Below are 10972 nucleotides of genomic sequence, written 5' to 3'. Positions count from 1 at the left end.
GGGACTGATTTTTCTACATCGTCTAGGGCTACATACCACGGTCACATGGAAACGTGTAAGTTGTAAATTCTTGAATGAATATCATTAGCTCAGATATCTAGTAGAGCTAGTTAGAATTATACTCTGTTTCTTGCTAAGGAAAGATGCAGTCATATAGACACTTTGAAAATTTTCACTTATAAATGAAAATTTCAGTTTTTTCCTCTAGAAAAAAGGTTCTTGAATAGAGATAAAAATGTAAACAAACTCATAAAACGATAATATAAAAATTAAAAATTAAAAAAAAAAAATCATAAAACGATAATATTTTTTTAATAAATATATATAAAAATTAAAAATTAAAACAAAAGTCATAAAACGATAATGCAAAAAATAATAAAATATAACAAAATTTTAAGAAAATTGTGAATTTTTTTAGAAAACATTTATGGAAAAACTTTTTTTTTTAAACAAAAAGACTATGTATTATATTAAAAAGCCAGGTTTTCATGGCCAAAACCATTTACATTTGTTGGTAACATCAACAATTTCAAAGTTCTAGTACATCCATAACTTATTTTTCCTGCTACTATGGACTTTTTGAATTACAATTTTGCACTAATAACGTCCATATACTCTACAAAATTGCCCCAAAATTAACTCGTACTTGCAAAACATACAACATAATTAATTAAATTTCTCAAGAGGGGCCAGGTGCTGGTTTGTCCTCGATTGTCACCTGCTTGCTGCGTTTTGTTCTAATACCTTTCGTCACTCCTAAAGCGACAACTACCTGCAACATCGATGTTGGGTCTGTGGGACCGTGCCTTTCATCATCTTTGAAGCTCCCAATAGTGTCTTGGTTCCTAGTCCTCAACATGAGAATTTATGTTCCCATTCAATGAGGCTCCTTTTCATGTGGGCTACATCCATTCTAATTTATGGTCGACCATCTTGGCTTGCTCATCCCATTCTTTTTCAATAAAATCCAACCTCCTTCATATTAACAACTCATGCATGCCCATCATTATTTTGACCTCTTACATCGAGCCAATTCCCTAGTAGCCTCTTGGCTCTCCATCATTACAAGTGACCAAATTCTTAGCAGAATGGCAAGAAAGAACATAGACAAATATGATTGCTTCATTACTCTTCCTCTTTAATGGCGCCCATGCTCGCTGGTAGAGTCTCTCCCTAAGACAGAGCATTAATTCGACTTTGATAGCCATCATGATAATTCTTAAGAATTTTTATGGATGCTTAAGAATTTGATGACATTTTGTTGTTCTTCTTCTTTTTAAGTCCATATTGCATTGATATCACATTTCTCAAATTTTATTAATGCTCTAGAATTTTAAAACTTTTAGTTTTTATTGAAATAACAATAAAAATTCTTCTAATAATATCTCTAATTTTTAAAAAATTTCTAGATACTTTTTTTAAATAATTTTTTATGTAATTAAAAACTTTACCCAACTTAAAAATTACATTTTCATTTCCAATTCTTATATCCATAAAAAGATCATTACTCTATAATAATATATCACAATGTACGGAAATTTACAAATTTATTTACAAAAATTTACAAATTTATACCCAAGTGATAATTCCCTTGTCATATAATACACATTACATTACAAGTCATCATTACCTTATCACTATGACTATCATTTCTTTATTGACTACCAATTTTTTTATATAACCACACCGTTATAGAGACACCAAACAACATCACTCAAATCAAAGTAGTTGAGATAGACCATGAAAATGGTGGCTAAAATCTAACCATAATTATCTTTTTACAAATTCACTTTCCAAAAAAATCATAAAATTGACCATTAATTTTTTAAATCAATTTCACCTTTTTCCATGAACCTTTTAAAGTGTTCTCAATTGGAAAAACTTGTCCAGTGATCTTTTGACAGTGATGTCAATTGGAAAAACTTGTCAAATAAAACAGAACACGTTGAAGGGGTTAAAAAACCAATTAAATTTATAAATCACCCAATTATTTTATAAATACAAAAATTGAATTTTTATATAAATTTTTCAATTAATAAAATGGATCCATTTGACAGTGATGTCAATTGGAAAAGCTTGTCAAATAAAACAGAACACGTTGAAAAGGTTAAAAACAATTAAATTTACAAATCACCTTATTATTTTATAAATATAAAAATTGAAATTTTATAAAAAAATTTCAATTAATAAAATAGATTAATATGAAAATTGTTATTTCCATATTTAAATTTAAATTTTTATTAAATAAATTAAATTAAAATTTTATATATATAAACATTACTCGATATAGATAGAATACTCATAGATTATTAAAGTTTATTTTTAATTTGAAATTTATTGAATATTAAAGTTATATAAGAAATATCAAATTTATAACTATTTGCCATTTTTATAAAGAAACGTTAATATTAATTTTTTTTTTTCAACTTGAATTAAAATAAATTAAAAAACAAAATGAGCATTCAATAAATTTATATCATTTCATTTACAATTACAATGACTCGTAGAAGGGCATTTTTTTTTTCCAATTTAAAAGGGAAAATTAAAATCCAATTTTAAATTTGATTAATTTAATTTATCAACTTATTTAAAAGATAAAGATAAAAATGTTTTTTATTAATAATTTTTTAAAAGATAAAGATAAAAATGTTTTTATTAATATTTTTTTAAAAGATAAAGATAAATTTCAAGAAATACAAATATATTTTTCAAAAATAAAGATAAAGTTTAAGATCCTCACTTGGGTGATAAAATCGGTAACTTCGACGGCGTGGGGCATTAATCTTCCTCCCACACAGCAACAATGAAGGAGAAATGTGGTGGGTACAAAGGGCTTAGTGGCCTGCAGGGGAATGTTCTCGAAGTATACCAAGTTATTATTATAGTGGTGATAGCTCTGGAGTGTAGTTGTGATTGAGAGATGAGAATTGGGATTATGGACGACATTACCTACTTGGTTAAATCGGGGGGCCTCTTTATAGAGCCAAGTTGGGGTATCGACTAGTGGAGAGCAACTCTGGTGGCAGTCTAGCAGTATGAAATTGTTTTGTATACAACACTAGCTCAATCTGCAGTATGGGACCCTAGGTCGGCTCGAGTATGGAAATTAGCTTATCTAGGTAGTCTGGCATGTGGCTTCGACTTAGCTAGTAAGAGGCACACCTCGAGGTCCAGGCTTAGTGATGTTGTGGCTATAAGAGATGAGGATAAATTCGTTATTAGGTAATTCTGCTACTCCTTCCTTTTACAGGGTTTACAGTGTATGCTAGAATTAGACGGTTTGTTGACCGATGAAGGTAACTCGACGAGTGAGAGGCCTCCATTCTGTTTTAATTACAATGTGTTTTGTGAATTTTTTTAGTATTCAGTTTTCTGGGCTTGTTTCCTCTCTGGGGAGTGTCCTTGGCTCTTGACAGGCAGCTTTGGGTTCCATTCTTTCTTTGAAGGCTCCTTTAAGGATACGCCTTCGAGTCTCTGTTTCATTTGGGTCCATTGGTGGTGTGTTGAAAACGTTTGGGGTCTCTGCCCTGGTTGGGAGGCGAATATACTCCATCAGGGCGAAAAAAATTTGGATTATCGAAATGGGTGGTGCACTTCCCTCGCCTAGAATATCTGGTGTCAATGGTGGAATTGATACTTTAATGCAGGCAGGGTCGACCAGGTGTTGGTCCTCATGGCCAGCCACAGGAGTAAGCCAATCAGGCGGAAGTGCCGAACGAGGAAGTGGACGAAGAGGTAAATGTGGAGGGCAAGGTGGCTCATGCCTAGGCCCGATCTCCGGGCCGTGTGGAGCAGCCTTTGTTGCTGTCTTCGATAGCTGATCAGTTGCAGGACACCATAATGAACCTAGATGCCATCCGTCAATAAAGATATGACGGCCAAAATGAGATTATTGCTTATAACAATGATGTTCAATACAACTAGGGAGAAATTCTGGAGCACCTTTCTTCGGTGAGACATAGCCATCACTGCAATAACAAGCGGTTGGATGAGATTGAAGCGTGATTGTCACATATTGACTATCGTGTTCACGAAGGGCATGGCCCTCCTATGGCCCTAGCCAGTGCTCATGATCCAAACCCTTCCCTCTGATATGAAATCTACAGGTTGTCTCTTGGTTTTGTTTGTGTTTTGGGTTATATGGAAATGTTGCTTTTGGGACTCATGTAAAAACTAGAAACATCTTCTATGTTTTTGTATTGCTCTCATGGCCAACAAACTTGGTTGGAATGAAGCTGAGAAAGCTAAAGGCCTCTAAAATGTATGTTGTATCTCTTTGATGAATTAATAAAAGTTTTTTTTTTTATCAAAAAAAGAAGAAAATAAATTTTAAAAAATTTGATTAATCTTATTTATAACATTTAAAAAAAATAAAGATTAATTTAAAAAAAAAAATGATTTTTTATAAAATTAAATTAGGATTTTTTCTGAAAGTAAAGATAAACTTTAGGAAATTGATCCATCCTTGATTTATCTCATGGATCAAATCAGTGAACCTTTTAAAACATAGCGATAAAAACAAAATCATATGTATACAAAAAAAAATTAATTTTATTTAATTTACAATGATTTTCCAACATATAAAAAAACAAAAATAAATCAAAATTTAAATAGCCATCTTGAATTAAGATGAATCTAAATCAACTAACTTTGAAGAATATCAACTTCTTTTATCAAAATAAATCATGTAATTATAACAGACCCACCTACTTGTGACAAATTCTTCAATTTCACAGTGATATTATCTTATCAAACAAAATGAAAGAAAAACCAAAACAAAAAGAGTATTTGAGAAGAATGTTGTGCATTTAAATCATGTTGTCTCCCTTAGCTAATGATCTAAACACACGAATGCCCTCCTTCGCCATCCAGCCATGGCAATGGAATACCGGCTGGTAGCGAACAATTATTTTCCTTAATTCATATGTCATGGGATTCGATTGTATCGAACTCCAAAATATTCTCATTTAACATGATGTGATTATGGAATTGGCATCGTGAGCCTTGCTCCATCCTAGAACTCAATTGTTCCTTGCTCAAACTAAGAACCCAACTTGGCGAGATTGTCTGTGACAACATTTAGAGATGTAAGAATATGCTAAAGAGAGATTTCTTTGAATTTTGATACTAGAAGGATAGAAGGATAATTGGTAAGAATATGCTAAAGAGATGCAAAGCAATCCAAAGGCAATTGATGAAAGTTTTTTATTTTATTTTTTATTTCAACTTAAAGTGGATAAAGATCTATTGATTTTTTAATTTTATTTTTTTAATTAAGAGAAAGGCAAGTTCTGGTGGCCACACTTTGTTTTTTAGAATAATAGATTACCCTCCTAATCCTACCACCCCTATATTTAAAAAAAAAAAAAAAAAAAAAAAACAAACTTATAACATGTTTTTTGGATAATTTGGAGGGTGGGACAATTCTAAAAATGCCCACCAATTTTTAAGAAAAATGTGCAATATACCCCTTTCAATTTTAAGCGGAAGTGGAATGGGAGATCATGTTATACATTTTTCCAAAATTTCTGTGATGCGCAATTCCTAAAATCACTCGCTCCCACCACCTATAACAAGCCAATTAAATAAACAGCATGTGTTGCACATTTTTCCGATGGTGATTTCTAAACTCACTTCTCCCGTCTCACCCTCGTCTCCCCGAATATCCATCCACTACAAACTTTTTTTAATAAATCTCTTTCTTTTTAAATAAGCTGTAAACTTTTTTTTAATATTTTTTAGGATTAATATTATTGTTATTGGTTTAATAAAATTAATTATTGAAATTTTTTTATTTCAATTTAAGGTGGATAAAGATTTATTGATTTTTTTATTTTATTTTTTTAATCGAGGGTTTAAATTGATTCTCAAGGAAATATGTTTAGCATATGTTTAGTCTTAATATTTATCGAGAATTGTAAATTATTTGAATTCTAATAAGTACTTTCATAATAAGTTCCTCATTATTATTTATAACATTCATTTATATATAAGTAAATTTTATTTAGCAAAATGGTCTATTACTTTTAAGAAATTTAAAAATTTAGATTTGTGCCACATTCCCCACCCACCAATTTCCTAGAGATTTGAGATTATTCCAATTCTATTAAGTTCATCCATAATAAGTTCATCATTATTATTTATAAATGACATTAATTTATAATTCATTTTTTTTCTTAAGTTAAAGGTGATCCATAACCTTTGTATACATGGTTAATCAGGTAAATGTGTGCATTAGTAAGGCATTCTTTGACTTCACATCAAGGAGAGTATTAAAAGAGCGTTCAATCACCATCTATCTAAGACCCCATCGACAAAATTAATATATATTATTTTAATATAGTTATATTATTTACAATTTTAAGTTCATTTTGCGTCAAGAGGGATCAAATCTCTTGAGATGCAACCATCTTTTAGAGTGAAAAAAGATTTGATCCCTCTCAGGGCTTGGTAGATCCGAAGTTAAAATGGATCTAGGTTGGTATAATATATAGGTAATTGACATTTAAATATTCTATTTATAATTCACTCTCTCCACATTAAATGTTAAAACATGCTTCCTCATTTTTTTGGGTGTATGCATACATTTAATTATTTTTATTATTAATATTTTCTAAAAGATTACATATCAAATTTATATTAAGTATTGAAATAATTACAAAATCCATCATACATTGAATTAGAAAGCAGTTGTTAATGGAATAACAATTCTCTCAATCTTTGTCTCTATATATGTTTTATGTTAAAAGAATTTACTCAACCTGAAATATTTTATTTATAACCTATATTAAACTTTTCTTTGTTATTGATATTTTTAAAATTTTATATATAGACATTGAATATTTTACTTATGGTTGACAATAAAATGTTTGTTGTTTTAAATATCACATGTAAGTTGAATATAAAATGAACTATACATTATGTATTATCAATGATACTATTTCCCTTTATCTCTATATTAGGTAATGTATTATCAATAATACTATTTCCCTTTATCTCCATATTAAGTACTGAAGAAATTACATTTCTTCTGCATAAAGTTTTTGTTTTTATTTTTATTTTTTATAAAGTTATATAAGGTGCAAGTTGAAATATTTTCATTATGGTGGACATTAATTTCTTGTGTGATTATTATTTTTAATTTGTTAATTAAAATAACTATTTTAATATTTTTAAATGTAACTTTACGTGACAACATCATCGCTCGCTCCTATACTAGGTTGTGGAGTGCCTATTAGTGCAATCATTATATGATTTTTCTTTAGCTTATATATATATATATATATATATTTATTTTTTTTTTATTTTTTTTTTTCTTTTTCTTTTTTTCCTTTTTAACTTAAAAAAATAAAATGTTTTTTTAATTAATTTTTTAAATATTGTAGTTTTCATGATTCCTAAAATGTCATAATTTTAAGCTCCTTAAACAAATGTTAAAAATAAATTATCTTTTTTATTACCTAGATGGTATTGAAATTTTAATTTCAAGGACATTGGTTGTCAGTGCCATGACTTCAAGATTTGTAATTTTATCCATAAGAAAAAAAGGAGGTTATTACTGGTAGCACTAATTTTTGATACAATAGTTGATTTTAAGGTTTTGGTTGCAATGTTACTAATTTTCAAGTTGGAAGGTTTCAAAGAAGTGGCAGTTCTAACCTTGAAAAATAAAAATGGTGCTCATATTATTGCCACTTTTGAGTTGACTTTAAAGTTTTTATCGACAATATCTTAACACTATCAAGGTCATGGTTGAAAATGTGTTAATTTTAACTCCAAAAAAAGAAGAAGCTATCAATGGCATCACTTTTAGAAATGGAAGGTAAAAATAACAACTAAATGCAACCTCTAAAACAAATGAGAACTCTGGAAAGTTCTCCTCAAGTTGGGAACTATGTTAGTGAGGAAATTGTTGAAGAACCATTGTTGGTTCCCATGTGGAATCTCTTGGTTACATATACTTCCATTAGATCAAATACTTCCCTAGATTGTGCGTTGGTGTAATTGATGATATTTTGTATTAAATACTACTTTTGGTTGGAGCCAAATGGAACCTTCTTCATCAAATCATAGTAGGTTGGTCTACACTTTACAATTTGATCTCATGACCTTGTTCAAATAGGACACATGAAAGACTAGATGAATATTAGATTGCGCTCAAAGAGCTATCTTGTAAGAGACCTGACCAACACATTATATGATTTGATAAGGGACCATATGACTTAGGAGCTAGCCTTTGGGGAAAATTATCTTTGAGTGATATATGCTTGTAAGGCTACATGCAAAGAAACATTTTATCCTCTTTAGTAAAATAATATTTTTATCTATGCTAATTAGCATGTTGTTTCATTTTATTTTGCACTGTAGATAATGGTTTCTCTAGTGTGAAGCATTCCATCTAATGCATGAGCCTTGGAGGTGCCTGGTACATAGGATGTTGCTTACAAAAGGTTTTGGCTATAAATAACTTCATATGGTATCATTTTGGTAGTTTAATTATAAGTGATATTATACCACCATTTAGTAAGAGGAAACCATTGTGCACACTAGTGCAACTTTTTAGAACCAAAGAATCTCAAATAGGTTTGTATGCACTTGTTAACCACTTTTATGTTACCATCAATTTGAGGATGATATGCAGTTCTTATATTTAGTTGTCTAGTTTGAAGTTTATATTTCTACCAATATTTTCTAGTAAATGTTGGATCTTGATCGAAGACAATAGAAGTGGGCATATCATATAGGTTAAAGATATGATCCATGAAGGCCTAGGAAACTTAGGAAGGATGATATAATGAAAAAAAACGAACACCTTTGAAAATATTAACAACCACCACCATGATGATTGATTAGCTACCCACTTTTGAGAGTCTCACTACAAAATCCATTGAAATGGTTGCCCAAATATATGTTAGGATTGGTAGAGGTTGCAATGCCTCTAGTATCTTCACCCTATCTTCTTTGTTTCTTTCACAAGCATCATATGATGTTATGAAATCTTGGATATCTATATTCAGGTCCTCACAGAAGAACGAAAACTTAGTTATTTCATACGTTTTATGAAAGCCAGATTGACCTACTATTGGTGATGAATGGAGCTCCTCTAAGGCTCATTGTTTTAAGGTTGAATCTTTTGGTATAACAATGTTCCCTTTATACTATAATGTATCTTATTTCCATGTGTAACTTTTAGGTGGGTTGGGATATCTTTGAAGCCATTGTATGAACTATCTTAAAGAGTTGTTTGCTAGTCATTCCTTACAGAGTTCCTTGAGCCATATTTAACTTGGTAATCGTAACCCAAGGAGTTGACACCCATCCTCAAATTGTTTAGATACAACATTAGCCACGACATTATTTTTATTGTTCTTGAATATAATCTCATATTCATACCCCAACATATTGGTAATCCATTAATACTAATTTGATGAAGAAAATCATTGTTTGATGAAGTACTTCAAACTACGATGGTTAGTCTTCATCTAAAAAATCCTACTTGTGAGATATGGCCACCAAGTCCCCACTGCATGAAGGATAGCCATCATTTCCTTCTCATATCTAGATTTTCCCTAATTGTGGTTATACAATTGCTTATTGGTGAATGACAAGGGGCATCCTTCAATACTACTCCTAGAACTTTGCTTGAGCCATTGTACTCAAAGAAAAAAGTCTTATTAAAGTCAATCACTACTAATATTGGAGTAGTGCACATGACATCCTTAAAGTAGTGAAGGCTTGTTCTGCTTCCTCACTCAATACAAAGGTATTCCTTTTAAGGAACGAAGTTAGAGAAGTTGCAAATTTTTGTATTTTTTCACAAATTTCTATAATAGCCTATAATTCTAAGGATCTCCTAAGGCTCTTCAATGTTTTTGGATCGGGGCAATCTTGTATAGCCACCATTTTCTTGGGATCAACTCATACTCTCTATTAACTTACTATGTGACCCCAATATTCAACCTTATAAGCCCCAAAAACACATTTGGAGCATTTCATGAGTAATTATTTGGCTTTTGAAAGTTGAAAGGACAAGTATCAACATCCTTTATGTGATTCCCATGCTTTACTATAGATAGAGATATCATCAAAGAAGACCAACACAAAATTGGGTAGGAATAGTTTGAAAATATTATTCATAAGACTCTAGAAGGTCGATGGAGCATTATAAAGTTCAAAAGAAACCATTAGAAACTCATATTAACCTTTATGTGTTCTAAAAGCTATCTTTGGAATGTTTGCCTTTGTGATCCTAATTAATGGTATTATGAATGCAAATCAAGCTTAGTGGAAAAATTTGCTCCATGAAGTCCATCTCGGATTTCATCAATTATTAGAATGAGAAAATTTTCCTTGATTGTCAACTTATGGATGACCCTAAAATCAGGATGCATGTGCCAAATGTCTTCCTTCTTTAACACCATGACTAGGTGATGAGTGTGAACTTGTACTAGAATATATTGAATTTGCCTCCAACAATTCTTGAAAATAATAAAATTTTATTGTACTTAGAAGTTACAAACCATGTCTAAATATCAAACACATACATGAGAACATAACACAACAACTAAAGTGAAACAAACTAAATAAAAGTATCATGACCTTGTGCATGAAAGCATAATATATTGTTTACAAGTACTTGTATCATAAGAAATGTAGTAGGAATAAGCTTATATATTATGCTTGAGTCATATGAAAGAACTCCTAAGTGATGTAAAGCTATATCATCATGTCTATTATGGAAGATTTAAAAAAACAAACCTTAATTAGAAGGTATAGATGGGAGAGCTCATCTAAGTAACAATATTGCATCCATGAGAGGGTGATCTAAAAATAGATAATTAAAATCTATCATGCAAATCCCTAAATAAATCTAATGCTCATAAAGCGGGAATGCTCTATTAATTATTACCTATGTGAAACCTCACCATTACCTACACCCTTACTACAAAGGTAATCATTAAAGAATACTCTT

Source organism: Pinus tabuliformis, chromosome 2_2 (genome assembly GCF_031772625.1).
Source record: "Pinus tabuliformis cultivar Carrire ecotype Pingquan chromosome 2_2, CPIR1, whole genome shotgun sequence".
NCBI classification, from domain to species: Eukaryota; Viridiplantae; Streptophyta; class Pinopsida; order Pinales; family Pinaceae; genus Pinus; species Pinus tabuliformis.
This window is presented reverse-complemented; position numbering follows the sequence as displayed.